Raw genomic sequence first — 15,108 nt, forward strand, 5'->3', positions numbered from 1 at the left:
TCACCAACGTTCACGCGCGCGCGCACACACACACACACACACACAGACACACACAGACACACACACACAGACACACACAGACACACACACACACCTCAGCCCACTTCCAGGCCGTATGTTAGTTTTGGGTTAGAAGTGTGTGGGATGGAGGGGGTGGGTGTTGGGGGGCTGGGGGGGGCACGTCCTCCTCAGTCCGGAGAGAGAACGAGCATAAATGAGAAGTAAAAGATACACTTTCCATCTGTGACTGATTTAATCCTTCTTCCTTCTTCTGTGGAAAGGACTCCGTGACATATTCACGGAGAAAATCTTCAGCCCACCACAACAATGCATGTACAGGCTGCATCACATATGTGGTGCACACATCAGCAGAATGAAACTGTCCACTTGAATCCCCAGCTTGTTTTTCACTGTACGTTGTGTGGACATAGTGATAAATAAACACACACACAGACATGAACCTACTGTCTTTGCTATGGTGTCTCCTTATCCCAGCACCCCCCCTTCTCTCTCTCTCTCTCTCTCTCTCTCTCTCTCTCCCCCCCCTTCCTGTAACAAAGGTTACATTGATCATGTTTCTAAAAGAGACTCTGTATTTCCACACGGCCCTGCCTCTGATATGTTTTTCTTGGCAGCTCCGACTTCTACTTTTGTCATTCACTCAGCATATTTTAACAAATTAGAAACATTAGAAACCAGGATCGCGGCAATGTTTTGGTTTGGTTTTCGAAACCCTTACAGTCCCCACAATTATATTTCAAAACATGAGCGAATTGTTTGACAGCCGAGCGGAATAAAACCCTAAAACAACTTTTTCATCAGAAACACATGCTCTCGCAATTAGAGCCCGGCATTATGTTAATGTTTGTTTGCGCCGGTTCATCTGTTGTCCTGTGAACGGTGACGCCGCGAGGGTGTGCGCGTGTGTGTGGGTTTGGGTGCGTGCGTGTGTGTGTCTGCGAGCACATGTATGTGTGAGGGGCCGTGTGGTTGCCTCTGTATGTGTGTGTGTGTGTGTGTGTGTGTGTGTGTGTAAGGGACAAAGGGACACAGTGCTCCACATAACAGCGTTACAGATGGCTGTTGTGAGTGGTTGTGACAGTGAAAGCGAGTGAGTTCCCACTCCATACAGATGTACTCTGAGTGACCTTACAAACACAGTGGAACTAAAACAGGGCCCCTACCTCTCGCTCTCACTCTGGCACACACTGTCAATTCTCACTCAGCCCTTGCGGGCCACTAAAAGTTGTTTCCTGAGCCAGGAATACATCAAGGGCCAAGAATATATAAGCAGGGAGCAGGAGAGATGCATAGCTATGGTCCAGGAAAGCATAACTTGGACTAAGCAAATATTGGACTGAAGGATTAGTAGCTTTTGCCACCTATAAAAGCAAGACAGGTATGCCAGGCCGAGTTAACGACCACATGCTCTGACTTTACCCTGGATTGTTTTACCAAGGAGCTGCTGCGGACAAAGAGGACATTTCAACAAGTTCACTTTATGGAGGAAAAGGGGGAAAAACTAGAAATTACTTTACACTAGTGCAACAATCATCCCCTTCCTTTCACTGACTTGAGGACTGTACAAAGCGAATGGGGGATTTTTTTTTTAACCCCCCCCCCCCGAAGTGAAAAAGGAAAAGAATGTGTCTCAAAATAATATCACCACTAAAATCACATTAAAGAGAAATTGCCTGAAATCTGATGAATTGCCTCAAGTGATGTCACCCGAGTCAGTGTCAGTTGGGGCTGAAGACAACAAGAGTGAAAATGGAAATCGTCTGGGGGTGTGGAGTTAGACGGAGGCCCCTCATCTCTACTCGAGGCAGCATTAGACGCTACCGGTGTGACGCACCTGCATCTCTGACCAAACACGCTGCATTGTGGGTAACGTAGGTGCCGCGTTAGGACAAGAAAGAAGAATTTGTGGAATCCTTTTTGATTTAATGAGGGTGGGTCAGACTTAGAGCTCGCGCACTGACACCTGCAACCTGCACCTGAACCTGGAGATTGAGAGCACAAACTCCACAGGAAAATGTTTTCTGACATTATAAATCAAGTGAGAAGTAGAGTCATTTTCTCGTATATTTTTTTAGTTTTTATCAGTTTTGACTGGTGATTCTATTCATGCAGTTTTTATTTCGCGGTGAATAACTGATCAGGGACTCAGGGGCGTGCCAAGATGGCTGCCGAGTGGCAAAAGTTCCCATTAAGGACTTTGGTCCAACCATGTTATAGGAAGTGCAATGCTACATTAGTGGATTACTCTTTTAATCGAATGATAATTTTCACATTGACACCAATTACCAGAAATATGACAGGATTGTTGTCCTCTGCAAGAGAGTGAAGTGAAATATAAATGTTAAATAACATTTATATTTATCACTCTTACCACCTTCTGTTTTTTCAGTGATTTTTTTTGGTTTGTGTTGTTGTTATTGTGTGTGATTTTTTCATTTCATTTGTAGAGGACCGTGATGTTCTCTGGTAAATCTTAATAAACATTGTTTTTTAACTACTCTTTTTTCAGCAAGAAGAAAAAAAGACATAACACTCCACTTTTTGATCCTCTAATAATTTTCCTACAGTCCCTTATTATATACGCCTCTTTTCTTTTTTTAATACAAATATATTGTGAGGGCTCTGTCTTGGAGCATTCCTCTGCACTCTGTGATGTTGAAGCTGATTTTGATTTTTGTCTTTGCTTGCTCATTCTTTTATTCCTCCTCTGAGCCAGCTCTTTTCTGGTGGTGGATTGTGAAACAACAAGAATGTTTTTTATTCTCGTGCGGTCTCACCCACAACATTTGTTTCCAATTTGACAGATTTCGGACGAGGAATTCTTGGGAGAGAAAATGATGGTTGCATGATGGTTCGAAAATAAGGTCTTTACAAAAATCCTCCACCTATCCCTCAAATCTCACCCCCTCTCCCCCGTTGCTACAAGGCTCTCTCTCCTTCACTTCCTTACGCCTCCTCTCCTCTTCCCTCTGTTGGTTTAAGTCCAAACAAAGTCACCTCATCGTGTATTGTGGGCGAGATCGTAAAGTTTTCATTGAGCCCATGTGGAAGTGATTTGGCCGTAATCTCCAGTAATTGTGACTGTAACACAGAAACAGGCTGGAACAGATTGGCCTCATATTTATTCTTCAGGGTCACTGTGGGCTTATCTCAATATTTAGCGTCTTGCCTGATTGAGTTATCATATCACATTTGCTGTTAAGAGCTGAGTGATGTCAACAAATGTAACCAAAGAGCATGAAATGTTGCTTTAAATCACAAAGAGGAAGGTTCCTGTTTGCAGAAAGCACACACATCAGTGTCAGCTTGAACCGCAGAGACCTGACTTTTTTTAAAATGCATGACATTTGAGAACGCCATACAGAGAGACGTGAAGCAAAAATTGCCGTTAACCCCCCCCCCCCCCCACCATTGCAGCGCGACCTCTCCTCGATCTGCACCCAGTCTCCCCCCCGACCCGTGTCACATGTCACACTCTCTATCTCGCACACAGAAGTCAAGAGCACTCTGCTCTGTTGCTTCCGAGGTGCAAATGGTTTGTCTCTACGCATCACTGACCCAACGCTGCTCCTTCACCTCCTCTCTCCTCTGTCTGCTCCTTCTTGACTCTGTCCATCAACGCTCCACCCGGGTCACCCCTCTCTCCTCTCTGCACTCCTGTCCCGGCGTCCTCTTCCTCGTCTCTTTGTCCCCTGTTCATCATCCTTTCCATTTTTCCGACTCATGATTTGTTTGCTCCCCGCTCCCTCAGCTCCGCGGCCGTCGCTCACACGTCCTGATGAATGAGCAATCTTGTTACATTGTACGCAGCCATCCATGTCCGTGTTCAATAATGGCTCAATTGATTCTCTCCTATCGGTGTTCCGTTGAGCGGCGGAGATTGAGAGCTGGAAGCCGTGCCGTTATCATAAAGAGTGTGTCAACTGTGAAGCCACAAAGCATACAAGTGATTAAGACCCTTCAACTCGGGGTTACTTCATTACAATCATTACTCTTTTTTTGTCCTACCTTCTGGCTGTAAAACCCACAGAGCCTTACCCTCCCCGTCCGTTAATAATATTCACTCTGCCTCTGATACATTAGCCAGTGAATGATAGGGCAAAGCCCTGGCCTAATTGCTTTCTTCTTGTAAAGTCTCAATTCGTTTTTGCTGAGGAGACACCGCGATGTGTGCCAATAGCGTGCACATACATGAGCCAACACACACCGAACACACACACCCACACACACACACACACACACGAGAACCTGACGCGCGCACTTTCACACACTCGCACTTACACTTACACACAACCCCGCCTTCCCACTGCCATTTTATGATGGATGGGGCTGAGAATGCATGTGGGAGGAGGGGAGAGAGAGAGGGACTATAAGACTGCGCGTGTGTGCGTGTGCGTGTGTGTGTGTGTGTGTGTGTGTGTTGGTTGGTTGGAGAGAAAAGAAAAACGGAGAGAGAAGGAAAGGGAGAAGCTGAGCTGAGGAGCTCTGATTAACGACACAGAGAAGGGGTCCCAGAGGAGCTGGGGGAAGAGCAAAACTATCTGGGGCCAGCTGAGAGAGAGAGAGAGAGAGAGTGTGTGTGTGTGTGTGTGTGTGTGTGTGTGTGTGTGTGTGTGTGTGTGTGTTTGAGAAAGGGGGGGGGGGGGGGCACAGAAACAGAGGTAGAAAACGGGGGTGGGGGGGATGTTTTCTTTTCATACGTTTCATTAAAAAAAATGCACAAACACATGAAACGTCGACGTATCCATCATCATCCATCTGCAAGTGGGAGTGTGAGCTATCTCTCCGTTAGCCCCACTGCTACACAAATGCATTACTTCCCTCCTGCCTTCCACACATATACGATACACACCCTTCAGATTAAATCCTCTCGCCTTACCTATACCTCACGATCCTGGAGCCCTGCTGCCCTGGGCTCCTGTCCACAGTGCTGTCAGAGGGGGAAACAGGGTGTGTGTTGCCAGAGCGCAGGCCATCACCTCTCCCTGATTGCACATGAGAGTAGAGGTAATGGGAGTGTAATAGCACCTTAAGTACCCTGCTCTCACTGACACTGGCTGTATAGCATTACCCCGTGGTCTGACTGCGTGGCAACATGTGTGTGTGTGTGTGTGTGTGTGTAGATGTGTGGATGAGGGGGTTGTCTGCATTGGCATTATGTGCAAGTTTTTACTCGTGTCAATCTGTTTCGTCTCCTTGTGTGTGTGTGTGTGTGTGTGTGTGTGTGTGTGTGTGTGTGTGTGTGTGTGTGTGTGTGTGTGTGTGTGCATGCGCACGCTAAAAGAGGTCTGACTGAGGTCTGACTGTGTTGTGTTTTCCCTGAGGGTCGTCTGAGCCGCGGCGATCAAAGAGAGAGATGGAGGTTAACTGACCAGACCTGGGAACCTCCACAGAAGGACCTGAGGGACTCCTCTCTGTTAGCCCAGGTACCAATCATCTGACACACACACACACACACACACACACACAAACACACAATCAGCGCTGAGTGTGGGAGAGGGCATTTTGAGCGATCCAGGGGGATTTCGAGATCTGTAAGGCCCAAACTAAGTTTGTCACTTCGCTCACACAGCCGTAGCCTTTCACACAGTATCCATTACCTCAGATACGTTCGCCACAAAAAACATCAAATAACTTTATCCCTGCTTACAGAGAGAGATGCCTTCCACTGATATGGAAGTCCCGTAAAGTGAGTATAAGTTATATAGCAGCGGTCCCTGGAGAGACACTCAATGACTAGTCTTGAACTAGAAAGTTAGACTGTATTTGTGAGCAGCTCAAAGCAACGACTCCCGCTGAAGGACTGAGAGTGGCGCACTTCTGCTGCAAGTTGAGCGAGAAGTTGTGTTGTTAAAAAGACAGAAGGGGGGGGGGGGGACAAGCATGTTCAAGTGTGCAAATGTGAACGTGTGTGAGTTGCAGGAGTGGGCGGTGTGTGTGTGTGTGTGTGTGTGCGTGTGTGTGCCTGCGCGTGTGTGTGTGTGTGTGTGTGCGCGTGTGTGTGTGTTTGAAAATGAATGAGAGATAACCATCACAGGCAGCTGCCGTGGTGAAGAGAGATGACTAGCACCAGCTAGATGCTGGAGGGAAGTTTTCTTGAAAACAACGTTGACTACTTGTTGAATCCACAGCTGCAAACATATAGTACATATTAATGAGGAGATGTGGCCTTAATTCCAAACAGCATTTCATATAGTCATTCACATCACCGTGCAGTGGTCTAAGTACTCACGCCCTACACGTACCTACCAAAAACAGAATTCATAAGTTATCCTGCATTGAAAAATGATTTCTTACACACCACAGGTGTTAAAATGGCTGTGTTGTACTTCAAAAATCATATCGCTTAATGATAAGTAAAGCTTCATTAACATTTAAGGAAATATTCGTTATTTTTCTTATTGTCGTCAAGTCCCGTGAAACAAACAAAACCATCTATGAATTGAACTTGTTCACAACAAGTCACGTCCATGTAGTCAAACCGTGATATGCTGTAGCTTATTCCTCTTTGCTTCTGTGTGCTCTAAATATGAAAAACATTTTTTTTTTCAGCAAGCCACACTGTAGTACTGGATGACATGTTTTTTTGTTACTCTCACTGGGGACAGTGTAGTTTAATTTTAGTCGATCCCACACACACACTGACCTGTTGCCACAATAAACAGGACATTAAATGTGTGTAACTACGCTCCTGAAAATAGTCCCTAACAAATTCATTTTGGGACGATTCGTTTTCTGTCAAATTGAAACAAGACCTCCGCCTTAAATGTAATCACCTGTCACCATGGCTGAGACCTATCTTTGACACAGTTGTCATGCAAATACAAACATACCTTTTTGAGTAATCCTGCTAATAAACAGACAGACAAACCAAACCAATCACATAACCTAACAAATAGATTACAATATTTATGAACTGTTTTTTAACAACACACGACAATGATAAAAAAAAGAAACATCAGTCACTTTAGGAGATCTGTATGTAAACTAGTTGGACACACTTGAAGGCAAAAGGCCTCCCCATGGCTGAACAGTATCCCAATGCCTCCCCCATCTCTCCCTACGAGCTGTGTCTCCTGTGTGTCTTTGTAGTCTTGACACACTGAATCATACAAATGGGGAGAAGGGCGCACACTTGCTCCTGGAAAGCTGCTCGCATTACTGCACTCAGTTGTACGGGAAAACGCGATGGAAATGGCTCGACGAAGCTTTTGCTCTCGCACCACATATCTGGCCGTGTTGCTGAGTAATGTGCACGTGACTGTTTTGGAAAGAAAGACAGAGAAAGCACTTTATTTGAAGCAAACCGAGGCTTGTCTTGGTCTGCAAAGCAATAGTAACTATGAATCGAAATATAATTTATAATAGCACAAAATGTGACTAGTCAAGTATTTTGAAAAGTGCTTGATTCCTTTCAACCAGTCCTGCAGGGTAGTGTGACCGTTGCTGTCGTGTACTGGACGCTGTATTTCCTGCATGTGAGGAATGGTCAACTGTCCTTTCGCTGGAATAAACAAAGTATATTCTCTTCGCTCAAGTTAAACACGACCCGGACGATGACATTGAGAGCCAGGTCGTCTGGGTAGGCGATACTGGTGTGTGTGTGTGTGTGTGCGTGTGTGCGTGTGTGTGTGGGTGGGTGTGGGTGGGTCAGAGGATCCTGCTTCTGGGTTACATCTCTGTCAGGACGGCTTTGCTCCATCAACACCCCCGCTTCCACGCATACACACACACACAAACACACACACACGCACACACGCACCCACTCCATCAGCACCCGCTCAGGGCTCATCAGTCGCAGTGGAGCACATGTGGCCGGAGTATTCCAAACAAAGCTTTATAAAGAGCTCAACTTAGACGGCCCGATGTGACAGTCCGGGTACTAATGACGCCTGGAGACCGCTAAATACGCCACTGACAGACCAACGGCTAGCATGCCATGCATACACACATCATACACAAGTTTTTCATTTTGGCATGCACCGACTCACTCTCGGAATCACTATGTTAGGGTGAAACATATGTTTGCAGTGGCAAACACACAGGTGCACACAAACTGATACACACACACACACGCACGCGCACACACCTTGTGCCCAAGGGCATCTGTCCGCAGCCTAAGAGCTCCCAACTGTTGAGGAAAAACAGCTCAATTAGCCCAGTGGAGGAACTGACGAAATACATCCATACATACACACACAGACACACACACACACACACACACACACACACACACACCCCACCCACACACACACACTCAGAATCGCATTGATCCTTTCCCAGTCTGTGTCTCTAATTGGTGTGTTGATGATACTGCGAGAGTGTGGGATACTTCAGGCAACCAGAGAATGTCTTCCAGCTCTTTATTTCACATTTAAAGTTGAAATACACCCACAAAACCTCACAGTCGCTTCCACAAGCTATATACTACCTGATATTCCTTTTTATGATTCTCGTCTTTCGTCTGGGTTTAATCTAATTATTTCTAGTAGGTGGTAATACACCGTACCTGAGATCACTCCAGGATCTCAAAAATCACACTGCAGCCTTAAAAAAAATAATCAGAGAATTCCAGAGCCATGAATATCTAATAGCTCGATGGCTTTGTTGCTCCCAGTAGATTGAACTGTTGCAAAAATATATATATATAAGTACAACATCTATCCATTATGTGCATGTCCATTAAGACTGCGCAGGCAAATGCTCAATGAGCACCTTCAATTCAAGTATACACAAATTCTGGCACACACACAGGCACACACACACTTACACAAAATGTTACAGCAAGTTATTGAGAGCAAATGGGGTAGAGTTATTTCCATAAAGGGTCTCAGCGGGTCTCAAGGATCTCTACTCCCGCCGACTGGGAGCGATTTAGCCGAGCACACACTGGTATATTAGTAACTGAAGACGTCTGGGGACAAAACTGCTCGCTCTAAAATCCTATCCCTCCACTTTGACCTCTAGAGCATTCACAACTGGACCTGGGAGGCACTCTCCATCTCTCTTTCCTCCTCTCTTTCACTGACTATCTCATTGCTTTTCTCTTTGACTCTTTTTTTTTTACTAACTTCTCTCTTTCTCCAGAAGAGGGTTATCTTTTTTTATCCATACATAAATATATTATATTTTTTTTCCTTCTCTTGATTTCATTCCATCCATATTCCACCCTGTTTTTTTCCACATTTCTCTCACTTTCTCTTACATCCATCCTCTGTCTCTCTCTCTCTCTCTCTCTCTCTCTCTCTCTCCCTCTTTCTCTCCATCTCCCCCCTCCCTCCCTCCTTGGCCCCAGGGACGGACTGCTGATAGACTGTGTACACCAGCTGCCCAGGGGCTATTTTTAAGGAGCATTTGTCCTTCTCCCTCCCTCTGGAGACTGACTCAACCCAACAACATCTCGTCCACGCACACTCGCATGTGCACACAAACACACACAGGCATTAACACATGCACTCATTAGCCCATGAGCATGCATGCCCAACACTTTCTTTCTCTCACACACACACACACACACACACACACACACATCCTCCGTCCAAGGGCATTCTGTAAATGTAGGGGCAGCTTGTAGCGCCGTAGCCCACTGCTTAACTGCACAGGAGCCCAGGCGCTCCGCAGCCAGCCTCAGAGGGCTCATAAAGCTACCCTCCTCCCAGGGCCTGGCTAATACTCTCTCTTGTTCTAACCCTGCCTTACAATAGTTTGTAAAACAATACTGTAAAACACTGTTGCCGAGTATTGCGTCAGGCTGCTTTCATCACTAAACCCACAGCAGCCAATAGGGGCGTTTGAATAATGCATACAGGAAGTCGGAAGATTCGAGTTCCGCGGTTCCTGCAAACTACAGCTTAACACCGCTGCAGCCTGTCTAATTTGACCCCGCTTTCACGTCATAATGTACAAATATAAGATGGACCGAAATAGGCACCTGAAGCCTAAGAGTACTGGGGAAAAAAAGAGAAGAAAAATGTTATTAATAATGTAATTATTCTGCTCACACCATCCTGAAAAATTCCAAAATGATTTCAATTTTCACTTGTAACCTTGCTGATAATCGTAAAGGAATTTGTTAACAAGCTACTAAATTATGTTCAAAGCATTATATCTAGGCTGTGAACCTCACTTTTGTGTTGTTTTCAACCACGGCTGCTCAAAGCAAAAGGGAAAAAAAGAAGATAAAAATGAATCCTCAAACAACTGCTCCAGCAACCTCGTTAAGACATTATTTACTTTCATCGTTAGCCAAGGAAGAGGACACTAAAAATCTGTCAGCACACTGAAACGCCTGCTCGAGTGTCTGAGCACTGTTTAATTGTGCCATTTATCAGCCAAAAAAAGCCTACACACTCATAAATAAACACAATGCCCATGCAGAGGAATTATAAAAATGTCACGGCAAACCCACGAGTGAGGCCGTCGTTGGTGCATATTAAGCGATTTAGTCAGTGAAGGAGTAGAGCAAAAATATGATGGTTAATTTAAGAGTCATTAAAATTGCATGAACGTGCATTGCGCCTGCTTAGAGTGGGATTTTCTCTGATCGGTACCGAAGAGGGAGAGAGAGCAATACAAGCTGCCACACATTGTGGTCTATAAACTTACTGATTGATCATGGTGGAGGCAAGCAAACCTGAGAGGGAGGCCCAATCAATGTTCCTAAGACTGTGTGTGTGTGTGTGTGTGTGTGTGTGTGTGTGTGTGTGTGTGTGTGTGTGTGTGTGTGTGTGTGTGTGTGTGTGCGTGCTTACATGAAAGTGTGCACTGTTTTGCCTGTATATGTTTACAACCTTTGCGCGTTTCATGCATATTGAAGTGCCTACGCGTGTGCGCGTGTGCGCGTGAATGTGTGTGCGTTTGTGCGTGTTTGCCTGTGTGTGTTTGCGGATGTGTGTGTGTGTGTGTGTGTGTGTGTGTGTGTGTGTGTGTGTGTGTGTGTGTGTGTGTGTGTGTGTGTGTGTGTGTGTGTGTGTGTGTGTGTGTGTGTGCTTCCCTCATTTGAGGAAAGACAATGTTCTACATTCCACAGGGGAACAGAGTCATTACCGAAGCAGGAACTCAAGCCTGGGGGCCACGGCTCTGCATGTAGTGTGAATAGATCGAGCTAGTTTCTCGCCGAGACGTGCTGTACAACTCTCACTCCGCCATTACCAGTGCCCTGCAGTTCAAACCTCACTCCCGCTTTATTTCAGCTGAGAAAAAAATAGGTGAAGTTGAGAAAAACAAACAGGGTATCTCGCCGTGGCAGTGGAGGCCGTCATTAGTTTATCCACAAACACTGCAAGTCCCTGAAGAGGTTTTATATCATACAGTTTATAGTGTGTGTGTGTGTGTGTGTGTGTGTGTGTGTGTGTGTGTGTGTCGAGTGGATATTTGTGGGGTGACATGCACATCTAGGCAGTGTGAATTCTCTGTGAGTCCCTGCCTGAGCTTTCTGAGACCGGCCTCTGAGGGACATGTCCTCTCTGAAGCCCTCTGCTGCCCTCTGTTGGTGACTGAATCCAGCCCACCGTTCCCACGCAGAGCAGGTATGGACATATGGCAGCTGTCTATCACTAAATAACAGGTGTGTGAGTGATTCTTCCCTCTGCCACTCTGTTCCTCTTCTTTTGTCAATTTCCCTCCTGGCCTAAAGCAGAACAAGTATGGCTTGGGTTAATTTCCCTTGTTGCTCACACACAGGTCGTTAGCATGGCCCACAGGAAACTATTGTTCCATCATAATAGACGGCAATCAGAGGTGAGCTCTGATAACGCCTGCTGTCACCTGACGCTCCGTCTGTTCTCCTCTCGCCTTCTCTTTCTCTATCACTTCATCTGCTTCCTTCTCAGTTTTCTTATCTGTTAATGCACGTAAGTGCAGGTGCTGTGTGATGTACTTACAGTTACTTACGGACATATTGTGCATTTCACCATAATTTGTAGGTTTTTTTTTTCTCTTGTACTCTTAGCCACTTAATTAAGCATGACATATCTGGGTCCTATAACACAATAGTTAATGCTTCTATATGGCGCTGAATCTCTTTTGATACCACACACACACACACACACACACACACACAGCTTCTTCCTTTTATAACCTCCATCTGAGCCTCTTTTAAGAAAATCTATCTTTCTTTTCTACAGACACCCATGAACTTACTTCACTCCATTTTCCCCACATTTGAGGCCCTTTTTTCCCCTTGGTCCAAATTTTCTTTCTGTATTTTTGAGCCTCCTTCTAGAACCAACAATGAGTTTCCAGGACCTGCAGTCAAAAACATTGTTAAAGATTTCCAGTGCACTCAGGGTATGGCACAATAGTGTTGATTTTGATTGACACTGCTGGTGTGAAAAAAAATATGAATATTTACAGTATTAGTATTAGTCATGGTAAAAATTCCAGTCACATCACATACATACGCTTAAACTACCCTTGATCTATAAACAGACTGAGAATGAAGGGCCTTGATTGGCTGAGAGAATGACTGACAGCTGAACGAGTGGAACCTTTGAATGTGAAACTCAAAGGAAAGATGGGAAGCGTGTTTGTGCAGGTCCCAAGGGGGGAAAAGCCTGGGTTTCACACACACACACACACACACACACGCACGCACGCACGCACGCACGCACGCACGCACACACACACACACACACACACACACACACACATTGTGATCTTGCTCTACTTTGGGCTGTGCTCCACATGAAAGCGCCGATGCTTCCTGCTGTTTGAGACGAGCTGTGTGTTGCGCTGCAAAAGAACATGCGTGTCTGTATACACATGGACAGGCCTGTGTGGAGACGAGAGCAGGTGAGATTGTATCCATCTACAGCACCTTGGCCTTTGTGGAATATCTCTCTTTGACTGTCTCGGCCTCTCTGCCTCATTTCCTCTTTCTCTTATATCCTCTGTGTGTGTATGTGTGTGTGTGTGTGTGTGTGTGTGTGTGTGTGTCTTTCTTTTCTATCTTTTTATATTTCTTTTCCCCTCTCTTTTCCATCTTTATATTCCCTTTTCTTCTTCTCCTTGTCCCCAGAGGAAAAAAGGACGCTTTATTCACATGAGTTTCATTCACATCTTCAGATCCACAGAGGTAATACAAAACAGCAAAACAGCATGTTTCCATTCAGCCTTTGGCGTGTTTTCAATCTTCATCGTGCAAACCTAAAGAAAAACACCCAGCGCTTTCACCGACACATTTAAATTGCATACAAAACGAAAAACTAAATTACAAGTTTTATCATATTTCCTTTTGTCAGCATGCTACTGACTCATCATTCCCTCCAGATAATATTTAAAATAGAAAGTGAGCATATCACTGTGTTCCAGAAATGGCACTCCGCAAATGTGGAGGCACCGTGCCCTTGACTATCCCCCTGCTGAAAGTAAGTCTTAGCCAATTAACAATGTCTTCCACTAGGTCTACATGCACACACGCAAACACACATGTGCGTGCACTCACACACACCCAAAGCTCACAGCTCATGGGACTAAACCTCATTAACTGCTCTGAGACAGACACTCTCTCTTTAATCAATCCTTTTCTAAGACCGAGCGCACATGGAGAAACGGTGACAATACAACACACGGCACACACGCGCACACAATCACACACACGCACACACACACACACACGGAAAGAGAGAGAGGGGCTTAGATACATTCACACACTGGTCTCCCAGAGAGAAAAACATGGTCATTTGCCAGGGTGATTCAACTCTAAAACACCCTAATTACATCGACAAAGCCACTTTGTTTTGGTGCTGGATGAAATGTGAATGATTTAGCATATTATTATTATGCCTCTGAAATATTAACCAACCCCGGGGGACTTTATCTGCTCTTTTAAATAAATGCAAATTATTTTATTTTGGTTTGGTTTGTTTCCAGTGACTTTTGTGAATTGTGTTTGGATAATTAAATGAGTGCGTGCAGATGTGGAATCGCAGCCAGTGCCTACATGATATGCTGATCTGCCAGATTAGCATACAAATTAGGAATGTTGCACCTCGACTGCTAATCGACTAACTTTTGTTTCCTCCTCAACCTTGACCTATTTGAAACATCCGCCCAGTGTCTAGCCTTGGAGTGGGAATGTAAACACTGTTCCCTGTCTTTTAATTGATAAGACTCATTTGATATTGTCCTTCGTTGCGAACACTCCTCGTTTCGTTTGTGTCAGGCTCTTTCAATTATGACTGTCCTCCTCTCTCACTGTGCTCATTCACACAACTCCGCTGGATTGATGGCGCATGAGAGATCTACCACAACAGACATTGTGGTTCCGCGTCGGGTGACTGAAAAAGCCTCCCTCTGTGTGAACCAGGTACCGTTTTCTCCTCTTCGGAGTTGAGAAGTTCTTTGAAATGACGTAGTGGACCTGGAACAGTGGATGCGCCAACATTTCAGCTCTGTCTTACTTCACTGATTGCCTTGTGAATCCCTGATGGGTTCCGCTTCGAACATAATCATTTCCCTAACATGGGATAATTTGATTCTATTACTCTAACAACAGTGCAAACAAATTGCCTACGTAATTTATTGTGCCAATAATAGCAAAAGCAGATGTGGTAATGGCACTGTGGCTTTCCACCCTCATATTTGTATGAACTTCAACTGAGCTGGATCAAATTGTTGAGAAACACTTATGAACATCCGGCTTCACGTTTACATAAGGCAATTATTTGATTTTTTTTTATTTTTTCAATTATGGTTTGGCAAAGGGGTGATCTTCAGTCTCTCTTTCTGAGTCAGGTTCTTTCCAAAAAACCCCAAGGTCTTTTTTCACAACATCCCCTCAGCCTTTTCCACTGCTCTCTCTCGGCTTATCGGGATGATTTCCTGTGAGGGGGTTCAAGACACAAACAACATCCATGTATCTCTTGTACTGTTTTATCTTTACTCCTATTTCACTCCGGGACAGTATCGTGTGGCCCTACCCTGTGAGCTCTACCTCTCCGTTCACTGGTGTTCCGTATGCCCTCTGAAGCCCTCTGCACTGTCCCATTTCTCCCATTGCCTCGGGTCCTTTTTGACACCCCCGGAATGTTAATGGACCAATCAGAGCCACTGTCCTTGAGAATCTCACTTTGGCTCATTTTCATA

At 45.1% G+C, this 15,108-nt stretch overlaps 1 long non-coding RNA gene across 1 annotated transcript; it reads left to right on the forward strand.

Moving 5' to 3' along the window:
* Window positions 1–12,555: 12,555 nt before the first annotated feature.
* Window positions 12,556–13,372, forward strand: LOC118319625. The gene is made up of 3 exons (XR_004796061.2): window positions 12,556–12,813; window positions 13,040–13,096; window positions 13,333–13,372. It is a non-coding gene; the product is annotated as an uncharacterized LOC118319625 (long non-coding RNA).
* The last annotated feature ends 1,736 nt before the right edge of the window (window positions 13,373–15,108 follow it).

Source organism: Scophthalmus maximus, chromosome 9 (genome assembly GCF_022379125.1).
Source record: "Scophthalmus maximus strain ysfricsl-2021 chromosome 9, ASM2237912v1, whole genome shotgun sequence".
Lineage (NCBI taxonomy): Eukaryota > Metazoa > Chordata > Actinopteri > Pleuronectiformes > Scophthalmidae > Scophthalmus > Scophthalmus maximus.